A 14463-nucleotide genomic window follows, 5' to 3' on the forward strand; every position below is an offset into this window, starting at 1 on the left:
AGTAGTTCAAAAAATGTGTGAGGCATGAACATATTCCTTTGTTTACAGAGCAGAGGTTACCTGTGTATGAATGTATATCATTTCTAAAAAGATTAAATAACTTGTGTTATGTGCTTGACTAGTTAAGTTAAATTGATTGTTAGTGTAACTACCAGCACACTCAAACTGTTGAGCAAGTGTTGCGAATTATGGAATTACACCTAACAGTAGATTATCTGGCTCGTGTTTTGCAAGCATGATCCTAACTGAAAGCTAAATTCTCCCAGCTGTTGCACCCCAGCTTCTGTGCAGAAAGAGGAAATTTAGAGTTTTAACTTTAATTTGTTTTAAAAATAACCTTGTTTAATAAAGAAATGCATGACTATATGAAACAAATAGCACCTAATGTTCGTAAGTATTCACTCTGTTTTATAACCCTATTCCTGATGTTCAAAAATTTATGTATGTTGTTCTCCTACCAGTAAAATTTACATAACTGAATATATCTATGAGCAGATTGAGAAGTTAGCATAAGCACAGATGCAAGTACTCAGTGACTTCATTCTGTGTTGTCATTTCGATGATCAGATGCTGACAAAACTTTTGTGAAAGTAATATTTTTTGTGAAAATAGCCGTAAGTTGATTTATGTGGACGACCAGTAGTCGTGATCAATATGTTAGCTGAAGAAACTTGATTTTGAGTCAAGGAAATCTCTCACTTGCTACTTTGAGTTTTTCTTTGATTTATCAAAGGAATTTCTTTTGTTTAAAGGTTCCGTAGATGAAATGGAGGAAGGCGAGGAGAATCTAACTGATGACAACAATATGTCTGAAAGAGAAGCAGCAGCTTCAGTCCACGATGAATCAGCAGACTGTGATACATCAAGTCCTTTTTATAGTGAAGGTAATTTGATGCTACTGTTATCAATTTCATCTTTTTTTTAACAGTTTAGACTTTGGATCGTAGAGGTTCCAGCTTAATGACCTAAATACTGCCATATTTTATGATCCTACACTAATATGTAGTATAATGGTTTACAAATGTAAACCAATGCATTTTTCAACTCCTGTCCCCTTTGCTGGAGATTCATCTCTTCAACCTCTCTGGTCTCGTGCACAATATGCCTACAACTGTCTTTTTTCTTTCCACATTTCCTTCCAGAATGTCTATTTATTATGAATGTCTTTGGCTTTTTTAAACCAAATAAAATTTTGAATGCTATGTATGAATTAAGTGTACTTGTTTGCAGTGTATAATATGTTTTGTTTGTGTTAGGAAGCAATAAATAGAAAACAAATGGAACGCAAGCTAATAAATATTAGTGACACAAACACGTTAATAGTACAATATGTTGACACAGATGAAACTTGACTATCTACGTTTAATGGTGGCAGATAGCTGACAAAAGGTAGCTGTGTTTTCTCTTGCTAGCCAATGTTTCTTGTTCGTTGTACATTTTCACATTGATTTTGTATGCTTGATTTTGTAGATTTATCAAACTGTGACTGTGAAACATCAAACGTTTTTGGATTGCCAGTGAAATAATTTGATGTTTTGAACATAAATTGTTCAGGGAAATGTAAATCCATCTGATATTCCATGTTCACAGCAAAAATTGGAAGTTTCTAAACTGAAATTGAATTACTAGCATTTGCTGTTTCCATCTCCAAATCACTGTAACTCCTTGTGGAGTATCTAGAGTCATAGAGACATGCAGCATAGAAACAGGCCCTTCAGTCTACAATGTCTATACCAACCAAGAACTACCAAACCACACTAGTCCCATTTACTTGCATTTGGTCCATAGCCTAAATGCCGTGGCATTTTAAGTACTCACCCAGATGCTGCTTAAATGTTATGAGAGTACCTGCCTCCACCACCCTCTCAGGCAGCATGTTCCACACTTCTACCACCCACTGAAATTTTTTTTTTCTCCGATCTCCTGTAAACCACTTACTCCTCGCCTTTAACTTGTAGCCTCTGGTCTTGGCCTACCATGTGGAAAAAATTCCCGCGATCTACCCTGTCTAGGCCCACAATTTTGTGTACCTTAATCAGATTCCCTCTTAGCCTTCTCTGCTCCAAGGAAAACAAACCCAACCTATCATGTCTGTCCTCATAACTGAGACTTTTCATCGCAGGTAACATCCTGATGAATCTCCTCTGCATTCTCTCCAGCGTAATCATATCCTTCCAATACTGAAGAAGTTTTAAACAAAAAGGATATTAAAATTTCTAAACCATTATTAAGCTACCAATCACTATAAGGGCTGCTTTAACATATTTCAAACAGAATTTTAAAACCGTAATGTTTATAAGGAGCAAAAACAGAAATTGCTGACAAAACTTAGCAGGTCTGGTAGCATTTGTGGGAAGAAAGCAGAGTTAATGTTTCGGGTCCAGTGACTCTTCTTCAGGAGTTCTGATGAAGAGTCAGTCAGTGGATGCAAAACGTTTACTGTTTTCTCTCCACAGATGTTGCCAGTCCTGAATTTCACTAGCAATTTCTGCCTTTGTTTCAGATCTCCTGCACACACAGTTCTTTGTTTTATTTTAGTGTTTATGAGGAGCATATCTGAACATTAAATTTGTGTGGAAAAGATTTTAGTCTAATAAATTCGTGAATGCCTGGTGTCACATGAACATTACGGTAACTCCATGATATAGTTGTTGTTCGGTGATGATGAACATTTTGACAAGTTGTAGATTTGCAAAAGGCAAGTTATGTCTGACAATTGGTAGTTACTTATAAAAATTGTGTTGATGTTGAATATGTTATTTAGCTGAGGAAACCTGTTCTCACTTGCTCTGACCTTGATATATCCTTGCATTGTGGAATTAAAGATTGAATGCTAACTGCCCTTAACATAACCTGGCAGCCCAATCAATAGTTTCAAGCCACTGTATTAAAAAAAGGAAAATTTAAATAGGACATACTGTGCCTTGGGCATCAAATTCAAATATAAGTATCACCCAGATGACTCTGCAAAACCACCCTCACCAAAATTTGTAGAATGGTAGTGAAATTGGGAGAGGTGTATAAAAGGGATGTGGAGTGACAGACTGCCATAATTATGCTCTCAAAATTATCTCTTTCTCAAATTCCTTGACTCTTTGTTCCTGAGGGGAACAGTACCATATCTATTTGAATTCCTCAGCATTGACTTTGCACCACACAAAGTCACTAGCTTCAGGTCAAACATTGACAAAGCAGCTTCTAACTTATTACCATCCACTTTCCTCCTCTCCCTCAACTGTTAAATAAGTTATGTTACATGTTAAACATCACATGGAGAAAGCATTGACTATAACAAGAGCACATATAGTTTTGAGTGGGGCCTCTGCAATGCCCAGGGTGAAGAGTAACTTGGGCGTGCTACTACAGACCGAGCTGACTTGAATTCTGAGGGACATTAACAACCAATTGGAACTTGTGCCAGTGGTGAGAGCCAGCATGAAGGAATAGTCTACTTAACCACATCCTCACCAGTGTATCTATCAAACAGCTTTTCGCCAAATTTAAACTCTTGAATTAAAGGGCAGTAGCTGTGTAAATACAAAATTGGATGAGAGATAAAAGCAGAGTGTTATGTTGGATGATCACTTTTTTCAGAAGGGGAGCAGACCATAGTGTGCAGTGATATTTCCAAATGGGTTGCTGTTCGGACGACTCTGTCTTGAATACATTAATGGCATGGCCAAGACCTGGTTGTACAGAATATAATTTAAAGTTTGCAGGTGACATGAAACTAGGAAAAGTAACAAATGGTAGGCAGGATGCTAATATACTGATGAACTGGGTAGACTCATGGCAGATAAACTTTAATGCAAGTGAGTGCAAATGACTTCATATTGCGAGGAAATGTGAAGCACTGCAGTATTGACTCAACAATGCAGTTTTAACAGGGAACCAAGAACTGAGAGGCTTGGTGATGTATGTACACAAATCTTTGAAGATAGCAATTGAGAAAGCTGCTTAAAAAGGCAAGAGTACATAGTTCATAAATAGAGGCACAGAGTTCATAGGAAGAGATATTCAAAACTAAGATTTTTGACAGAGTGAAATGATGGTTGAAAGACATAGTCCATTGTGCATAGAAGGAGGCCATTTGCCTGATCTCCTGCTGGCTCGCTTTAGAGACATGGGACATGGCTGGGCTAGCATTTATTGCCCTTGAGAAGGTGGTGGTGAGCTGCCTTGAACCACTGCAGTCCATGCAGGTCGACCTACAATACTATTAAGGAGGGAATTTCAGGATTTTGACCTGGTGTCACTGGAGGTACAATGATATATTTCCAAGTCAGGATGGTGAATGACTTGGACAGCTTGTAGGTGGTAGTATTCCCATGTATCTGCTCCCTTTGTCTTTCTCGATGATAGTGGTTATGGGTTTGGAAGGGCCTGCCTAGAATCTTTGAATTTTTGCAGTGCATTTTGTAGATAGTACACACTGCTGCTACTGAGCATTGGTGGTGGAGGGAGTGGATGTTAATCAATGTGCTAAGGAGGCTGCTTTGTTCTGGACGGTGTCAAACCTCTTGCCTGTTGTTGGAGCTGCATTCATCCAGATAATTGAGGACTATTCCGTCACACTCTTGACATGAGCCTTCTAGGTGATTGACAGGCTTTGGGGAGTCCGGAGATGAGTTAGTCACGCAGGATTCCTAGCGTTTGAGCTCCCCACAACCGAGGGCTCAAAGTATCACTACCTAAATGCCAGACAACTGGATTCAAGTCTCATTGTTTCCAGAGGTGTCGTGGATTGGCTGAACAGGCTGATTTTTAAAACAAGATCTGGAAACAGGATTGGAAGCTGTGTAAAGTTAAGATGGATTGCAAGAAAGAGCTCAATCAGTACCGTTCCTGTACTCTGTACCCTGTAATCTGTAAATGTATTTTCCTCATGTGCTCACCTGGCCTTCTTTTGAAATTCTTAATTGTCTCTGATTCCACCACCCACAAATCTGATTGTCACCAAAAGAAAATGGGGAAGTTAGAATTATTTTTACACTGCAGGGTCATTTAATATATGGATTGTCTTTCAAGGAATAGTGATTGATGCAGCATCTATAATTACTTTTTGAAGGCAACTCTATAAATATTTAGTTGGTGAGATAGTTGACATTGAAGAGTGGAAAAAGATCCATTCTCCTGCCTAAAGACGTTAGTTTTTAGGGAGTCGGCAAATATGTGGGAGTATTTCATAACCTAAATCAAGTTTGTATGAGTTCCAGTGAATTGTTTTTAAAAGTACTTTTAAAGTGCCTTGGGAAAAATTACAGGTGTTAATCTCAAGGCAAAACCAGATATTGGTGCCATTAGTGGAAGTCTAACTGATATCACTGATACATTTCAAACAGCATAATATTGGTGAAATTGCTGTAAGTGGATCAATTTCTCCCTCTCAAGTCATATTGCCTCTTTATACCTCTAATTCATAATGTTTTTATCAGAACTCCTGTCATAAGAAATATAAATTTCTCCATTGTTATGTGCATTGAACAAATGATAATTGCTTGATAGTCTTGATAAGAGGCTGTTTTCTGAAAGAAAAGTTACTTGTTCACTTTAATATGTACTCCTTGCATTAGCTCTGAAAAATTGTTATATGTGGATTTCCAAGTGCGACATTGAGCATTTTCACCCAGATGTCCAGATTGTTATTAATGCTTTGACAATTTAAGACTCCTAACCTTTATGTGGGAATTGGTCGGTAGGAGGTTTGGTTGAAATGGCACTTAATTGCCTTGGAACCTATATTGGATAGATTTCAGACTTGAAATTATGAGGATATATGTAACTACTTGTAAAATCACAGAATCTTGACATTTTGCTTCAAATGGTTAAAAATACATCTATTATTCAACCTTGCAATCAGATCTGCTTTATAGACCTAATTAAGTTTCTACATTGTTTCTTTGCCTAAGAATTCTATTTGTGTGCTAGCTGTCAATTCTTCATGACTATAGAGTACAGAAAAAAATGCAATGTCCATTTTTGCTCTAGCATTGTTGAGAATTCTTGAGAAAACTCTTGTGTTGAGGAAGAAACTAATTCCAATTTGTGAAATTTCACTGCTGTCCTCTTTGCTTTGTATTGGATTTTTTTAATCGCTTTTTTTTTTTTGCTGGAATATTTGAGTTTTGCTTAAATGCTTTTCACAAGTGTTCCAATTGGTACATCAGTCTGCCAAGTGATGAACATCTGACCCTCAAGTCGTTGTTGACCCAAATAGATTTTTGGTCTATTCATAATATTGCTTCAAGTTGACAGACATGCCTTGAAGCAGCATTAGAACTTGTTGGCATTCACTTGAATTCTTTATTAAATGTATGTCCTAAAATGCTGGTTGAAGCCAAAGCTACAAAATTGGGAAGAACTTGAAACTTTTTTTTTGAAGAAGTCTCTGATCAGGATGACCCTTTTAAAATTATTCATTGTGGAAGTTTAAAGTTATTAAAGATGCCTCATGTGGCTATCTTGATGCAGTTTATACAAGTACTTGTGTTAGCCTTGGTTTCAGCAGGATTATTTCTTACCAGGCAGCAATAACCTATAATTCAGATTTTGTTGTCAACATGTTCTTTCTGCTGCACACCCTGGAATCAATCTGTTTCAGTTTGTGTGCTTGAGGTTTTTATGCTATCATTTCTGCTAACCACTTCAAGTCTGCTTATTTAGAGGGAAAAGTGGAGGAGGACATATTTCCATCTGGCATTTGTATATCGTTATGATTGCTGAGGAGAGTGGCATCTTTTAAGAAGAGTTTTGAACTCCCAGTGACTGGCTCAGAGGATCAATTGACAACATTTCATGTTTTAAGACTTCTGTTGTAACATCTACATCAACTAAGTATTACTTGCATGATGACTCATACATGCACACAACTACAGAAAAGGTTTAACTTTTAACTTCCTAAAACAACCAAAGACACCACGTAAATACTTTTTATATTGCCCTGTACTCTGCGGAATTGTAATTTTTGCAACAACCAGTTCAAAATGATTTGTCGCTTCCAACAGGCTCACTTGTCTTCATCCAGTGTCCATTAAGTTTGTGTACTTCAATCTTTGGAGATCCCTGAACTGGTTTTCAGAAGTAATACCTACTCTGGAAATGACTCCTTCAAGCCTCCCCAGAACAAATCTTCCAGTGTCTTTAAACCTGTTGAGAGATATTGTCTCTGAACTTTGGTACCTCAGAGACCAGCTTCTTCTCCAGCTGAGGCTGTTTACCATGCCTGCATAAAGCCAGGCCAAATGTCTCTGCCTTTCTTCAGGTGTGAAAGCTATCACTTGAGTTTCACCAGGATTTAATCTGGGCCCCTAGTCCCCATGACAACTTTGGCTTAATGCCAAGCAGAGCTAGTCAGAGGTCACGTACTCCATTTTGCCTTGAATTAAAAGAGGTAGTTTGAAACATAATCATCTCAAAACTTGTTCTTATGATATTAACAGCTTCTGAATAGGATAAACTCAACATCTGAGTTGCATCAGATTACATCCTACTGTGTTACTGGATTTAATGGTAAATGACAGATTTACAGTACAAGCTGCCCTTACTAACTATGCCTAAGTAATCTGGATTTAGGGTTGTGTGATCAATATTGAACTTTGCTGATTCGATAAATTGACAAGTATAACATCTTGACATTGATTGCATGACAAGTTTTTTTTTCAGGAGTTCAGATAGGTGACAATCAGTCATTACTGTTTTTAAAAAGTACATGTATTATTGAAGTAAGAATATGTATTTACCATAATCTTTTATACTAATTCAATTAATCTCAGTCATGCCCCTTCCACAAAGCTAGCCACGCCTTGGGTCAAAATTATGAGCTGCCACCTATTGTGTTGTGTCAAGAATATTCTTCCAATTGCATTAATTTCTTACCTCCACTTGTAGGTACACATTAAAAAAAACATTTTTTGTACCAGAGATAGTAAGAACTGCAGATGCTGGAGAATCTGAGATAACAAGGTGTAGAGCTGGATGAACACAGCAGGCCCAGCAGCATCAGAGGAGCAGGAAGGCTGACGTTTCGGGTCTGGACCCTTCTTCAGAAGGGTCTATACCTCGTTATCTCATTTTTTGTACCAAGTTTGTTTTACTTTACTGAGTAGCAGGCTAGGGTTTACAAAATATTGAATTGTTCTCTTAGTTTTAGGTCTTCATAAAGCAGCTTACTCTCAGGTGAAAGATGTTAAACCCATTTTTGGTTGTATTAATGTAACTGGCACCTGCTTATCACTCAAATGTATCAACAAGTATAACGAAACAGAGTTTAAAAAAAGTAAAAATTACATTCTGTTACATGGCCTATTTGCATTCATTTAAGGAAGATTTTAAATTAGTGTTTATACCAATACATTTCAGCAGAATTGAAGTCTATCTGAACCAAAGCAATTTCATAATTTTACAACAGTACTCGTAGGAAAAGCACCGACTCTAAATCCAGAGATAGTAGGAACTGCAGATGCTGGAGAATCTGAGATAACAAGGTGTACAGCTGGATGAACACAGCAGGCCAAAGCATCAGAGGGGCAGGAAGACTGACGTTTCGGGTCTGGACCCTTCTTCAGAAGAGGGGTCCAGACGCGAAACGTCAGCTTTCCTGCTCCTCTGATGCTGCTTGGCCTGCTGTGTTCATCCAGCTCTACACCTTGTTATCCTAGACTCCAAATCCACTCGTTTTACACTGCTCCATATTTCTATTACTTAAAATAGATATAACAACTTAACAACAGAGTGGTGCGATGGAGGTGGTGAATTTCCTTTTGGTTTCTGCACTGTTGTCATATATTTGGAAATTTGGCAGTAGCTTAGTTTACACTAAATATATGGTAGTTGAATGGGAGAAACTCCCAGGAAATTGATCTCATGGACATTTCTGTATAATCTTTTCAAAAAAAAAAAAAATTTTGGCCTGTATTCTTCAGCAGAAGAGAAACAAACAAGAGAAGGACTGTACTTGATGCTTTGATCTCACCCTTTAATAGCTGCACTGCATGTATTAGCTAAATGCTTATTGAGCTAGTACAGAATTAGGACCACTGGAGCACCATCAGTGCCCAGAGGACAGGAAGGCATGGCACCAAGCCAGGGAGGAGGAATGTATAACTTCACTGAATTCAGAGTTCAAAACCCCCTGAAGGGTTTAATAAGTGGAATAAACAAATTCCTTGCTATAGATGTCATTAAGTCACCCAGAATGACTAAATAAAAGCAAACTACTAAAGATGCTAAAAATCTGGAATAGAAAGTACTGGAGAAACTCAGTAGGTCTGGAAGCATCTGTAGAGGGAGAAAAACAGTTAGCGTTGGATCTGACGCTTTCTTCTTCATGGAAAGAGGGTGGAAAATTGTACTTTTTAATGCTGTTTATGGGAGTGGGTGTCTGTGGAGGAGGAGCAAGTGAAAAGATGATCAGGGTGGCCAGAGCAATAGATGAAGGGACCACAATGCAACCATGTGGGAAAGAAACAAAGAGAAATGACCAGAATAGAAAGAGGTAGTGGTCAGCAAACAAAGTCCGAGAGGTGGATTACTGAGGAGCTGGGAAGCGTGTTTAGGACTGTTGCTTATGTTTCTTCCACTTGAGTGACTGAACACCCAGTATTGACAATTCAGTGCAATACAGTAAAGGCGGTTCTGGTAGATCCATGATCGACAGGATCTGAGACTTAAGCACAGTCTGGAATGAAGTGCTTAAGTAGAATCCTGTTTGCTTGGATGCTATTGCCTCTGGCGAATCAGTTAGGTCCTTGCACACAAAACACTGGGATTTTACCCAAGATCATCTGAGTTGGGAAGAGCATTGTGGCTAAAATTGGTGCCTTTCTGGTAAAGTGGACTGTGTTAAATGCAAAGCATTGTCGTATTCGCTGTTTTGTCAGTAATTTATAATTTGTATTGACCATGATTTGTTTATTAATTTGTTTAATTTACATGTATTACGATTTGTGTCAAAGTAACAAGTAAAATTTTGTTTGGTAATTGTTTCATTTTGGGATCATTAGGTAAATTTGGTTTGATCAAATAATCGATCCCTATAGAGATCGCAACTAAATGTTGAACTACTGTTCGTGTGCTTGTAAAAACTTAATTACCATTATATCTCCTACTTCACCTCTCTCATTTAGCAAGTGTCTTCAGCTAGTTGTTTGTCCTTGTTCACTGTTATCTTGTAAAAGCAATTGACCAACATAGACAGATGTCTGGAAAACGAGTTCCCAAATGTTGCATGTTCTTTTTAAACGGCCTGCTGTCTTTGACCATTCACCTTCACTCTTCGTCCTCCGTCGTGCAGCTAGGTAGATTTCTCTTTATTCACATGTGGGATGTAGGCATCGCTGGCGGGCCAGAATTTATTGCCAGTCCCTACTTGCCCTTGAGAAGGTGGTGGTGAGTTGCTGCCTTGGACTGCTGTAATACAGCTGAATGGCTTGCTGGCCATTTCAGCTTGCAGTTGAGAGTCAACTACATTGCTGTAGTCACATGTAGGTCTGGAGTCACATGTAGGTCAGACCAGGTGTCAATCACCATGAAGGCTGAACAAAAGAATTAAGCTGGACAGACCACCTGGCTCTGACCTAGGCACCAGAAATGACAATGGCAAAAACAGCTTTGTTGACTCTGCAAGGTCTTCCTCGCTAATTCTTCACAACTCTGGGGGCTAGTGCCAAAATTGAGAGAGCAGTCTCACAGGCTAGTGGAGCAACAGCCTGACATATTCTTACTCATGGATTCATAGTTTTGCCAAAGATCCTCAGACAGCACCTTCCAAACCCACAACCACATCCATATAAAAGGATAAGGGCTGCAGATAATTGGGAACACCACCACCACCTGCAAGTTCCCCTCCAAGCCACTCACCATTCTGACTTGGAAATATATCACCATTCCTTCACTGTCACTGGGTTAAAATCCTGAAATTCCCTCTAAGTGCATGTACCTACAGTACATGGACAGCAGTTGTTTAAGAAGGAAGCTCACCAACACCTCGTTAAGGGCAACTAGGGACAGGCAATAAATGCTGGCCAGCCAGTCATGCCCGTATCCCATGATTGAATAAAACAATGATTATCTCTGGCTCCTCAGAAATACCAACTCTCTTCCTATTTCTCGGTACTAGCTGCTGCTTGGTGACCTAGTCTGAAAATGTGGCAAAACTGAAGATATCAAATTTTCCCTCACTGCCACAGTTCTGTGCCTCCACCGTATTTGATTCGCTATATAGTAGCGGAAGAAAATTTCTCCATAGCAATTAACTTTGGGAAGCCAGTTTCTTCACTGCCACAAGCTCCATTCACAAACCATGGACTCTATCCCTTTTCACTCTTGCCTGTCTGAGGCTGATCCTGACTGCTCACAAATTTTGAAGTCCTGTTTACCTCTGAGATGACCTCCTTCCTTTCACATCTAAACCACCTGCAAGAGTGCTTCCTTCCACCTGCATAATATCACCCAACTCCACCCATTTCCTTAGTTTGTTTTGCTGCTGAAATCCTCATCCAAGCTCTTGTTATGGTTAAATTTGACTCCTCTGACATACAAAGTTTTCATCTTCTATGCTGCACAAATTCCAACTCCCATAATTCTGAATTGCATTTTTCCAAACTCTCTCCAAGTCACATTTATCCATCAGCTGTGGTTGTTGGGATGCTAATTACCTCCAATTTGTCAATGGATCATTTTTAGAATTTTCATCCTTGTTTTCAAATTTTTATGTGGCCTCCGTCCATTCTATCTCTGCAATTCCCCATGTTCTGCCGAGATCTCTCTGTTCTTCCAATTCTGACCTCCTGCAACTCCCCTATTTTAATCAATCTTCTACTCAAGGCCATGTTTTGTATGGACCTAAACACAGGAAATACTTCCGTAGATCTCTCCACTTCTATCTCTCTCTCTCCACTCTAGAAATTAATCTCTTAATATCCACTGATGCAGTTTGGTGTGTTTATCACCAAGCTGTAGGTGAGGCTCCACAATTCATTATAGTTTCAGATGGGATATACCCAATTAATCTCCCGGGTGAGGAAGGATAAACTGGCTACTCATCCACCCCCTCAGTTGGTTTCAAGAAGGTCAATTCAGTAGGATTCCTTCTCTTGTGAATACCTTTCTCCCAGGCCAATGAACATCCACTTTAAAAATGGATATAGCCAGGCCTTCTGGAAGTAGTAGGAAAAGTGAGCCTATACGTTACTAAACGTAAGAATTTGTAATGCAACGCACGCACACACATATAACATACACACACATGTGTACATGCGGGCGCATGCATGCTGAATGTTATGGACATTTAGTGGAGGCGACAGGTGATGTGAGCCAGCTGGTCTCTGAATGTGCACCTGGTGTTATCTTATCTCTGTAGCAATCTTTTTAAAAAACAATTTTGTAATTAGGACAAATGCATTCATAGTATTTCAGGGTTTCAAAATTTTGTTGTAACACTCCCCCACTGGATGAATGAAATGAGATTAAATATCATTTTTTGTAATGCATTGAGATTCATTCTTTTTCAGTACGTAGGGTGAAAAGTAATAAAATATATAAAGAAACAAACAAACTTTCAAACATGCACATCCACTCACTTAGCTTTAGTCAATGTCATCTTTTTAGTTGTAATTGGGGATCTCTAAGTTTAAGTAAGGGTGTTTGCAATTACTTTTGATTTCTTGGCAATGTGATTGACTTTCAGGTGGAACGGTTAAAGGAATGAAGTCCAACAGAGTAAGTCAACACTGGTATAAACCATCCTTAGATACAGGGATTCCCTTTGTATGGGCAGTGAGAGGAATTTGCCAGTATTCCTTCAGTAAATCCATCTTGCAAATGTAGGCTGATTTACCCGCCCTATCTATGTAATCTACCGGCTGCGATAATGGTTAGGAGTCAGCCGTAGCCGCTGCATTTTCACTAGTCAGTACAGAGTCTTGTGGAGATGTCCAACTTGGGCATGAGCATAGCTGAGAAACTCCAGCTACTGCTACTAGCCTCTATTGGTTGGTTTTACAGGATGCATTTAATCTCCACCTGAACCTGGGCCACCTTTTCTCAGGCTCACCAATAAGGATGTTGTCTTATGCAACTCCTATATCTCCCACAGGAGAGGAGGCTCCTCAAATATTCCCATCGTCAGTGTGAGATTCCAGCACTCTGGAGGGCTCCAGCATCACAGATGCCAGTTTTCAGTCAATTTGTTTTATTTTGAATGTGATATGAAGAAACAGCTAAAGGTAATGGACACTGCAAAGGCTATTCCAATAATCATATTGAAGGCTTGTTCTCCAGAACTTGTTTGCCCCTAGTCAAATCATCCCAGTATAGCTACAACATTATCCATGTTGTTGGGTAAATACCAATTGTCCTGTCCAATCATGGCAGTTAAGCCCCATCAGTGTACAATAATCAATCATCAATAAAGTGATAATGAGTAAGTGCAATCAAGCAGCATTTACTCACAATAATCTGCTAATTGATGCCCATTTTGGGTTTTACCAGGACCACTTGGCTACTAACCCCATTACAGCCTTAGTGCAAACATGGACAAAAGAGCTGAAACCAACAAGGGAAGCAAGATTGTACATGATACCAGATCAGTATTAGAATAAGTATGGCATCAAGGAGCCCAAGCAAAATGGAGGTGATGGAAGTTACTGGGAAACCTCTTGGTATCATGTCCAGCAAAAATGAAGATGATTATGGTTGTTGAAGGTCAATCATCTAAATCACAGGACATCTGTGCAGGTGTTCCTCAGGATAGGTATTACCTGTTCAGAGATGTTCTGACACATTTCTGGAGCAAGTGAGACTTGAACCTGGGCCTTCTGGCTCAGAGGTTGGGACACTGCCACAGCACCACAAGAGACTATTTTGCAATTAATTATAAAATTAAATGTTCATAATTGTGCAAATATTGCATTATGTTGGATATTTTGTATTCACCCTGTTCAGAGATGTTATTACACATCCCTGGAGCATGTACGACTTGAGCCCAGGCCTCCTGGCTCAGAGGTAGGAACATAACCACTGCACCATAGAACCCTAGCTCCTCAGGATAGTGTCCCAGACCCAATCATCTTTATCTGCTTCATTAATTACTTTCACTGCATCATGACATCAGAAGTTGGGTTTTTATTTGATGTTTCCATAATATACAGCACCATTTGCAATTCTTCAGATCCTGAAGCAGTCTGTATCCAAATATCCCAGAAGACCTGGGCACTAACAAGTTGCAAATAACATTCATGCCGGACAAGTACAAATACCATCTCCAACATGAGAGAATGCACTATCATTTCTTGGATTGCCTCCGCTGAATCCCTCAGTATCAACATCCAGGGGGTTCCATTTGAACAGTAGCTGAACTGGATCAACCACATAAGTAAAAACCAAAAGAACTGGGGATGCTATAAATCAGGAACAAAAACAAAGTTGCTGGAAAAGCTCAACAGGTCTGGCAGCATCTGTGGAGGA

The 14463-nt window shown here is 39.1% G+C and overlaps 1 protein-coding gene across 2 annotated transcripts in view; it reads left to right on the forward strand.

Annotated features, from left to right (window-relative positions):
* The first annotated feature begins 752 nt into the window (after nucleotides 1-752).
* Nucleotides 753-14463, forward strand: part of zfpm1 (zinc finger protein, FOG family member 1) — a 115392-nt gene continuing 101681 nt past the window's right edge. For both annotated transcript variants that reach the window (XM_048605832.1, XM_048605831.1), the window contains exon 1: nucleotides 753-884. The gene's annotated coding sequence lies outside the window, so the exon portion shown is untranslated. The remainder of the gene's footprint in view (nucleotides 885-14463) is intronic.

Source organism: Rhincodon typus, chromosome 15 (genome assembly GCF_021869965.1).
Source record: "Rhincodon typus isolate 14 chromosome 15, sRhiTyp1.1, whole genome shotgun sequence".
NCBI classification, from domain to species: Eukaryota; Metazoa; Chordata; class Chondrichthyes; order Orectolobiformes; family Rhincodontidae; genus Rhincodon; species Rhincodon typus.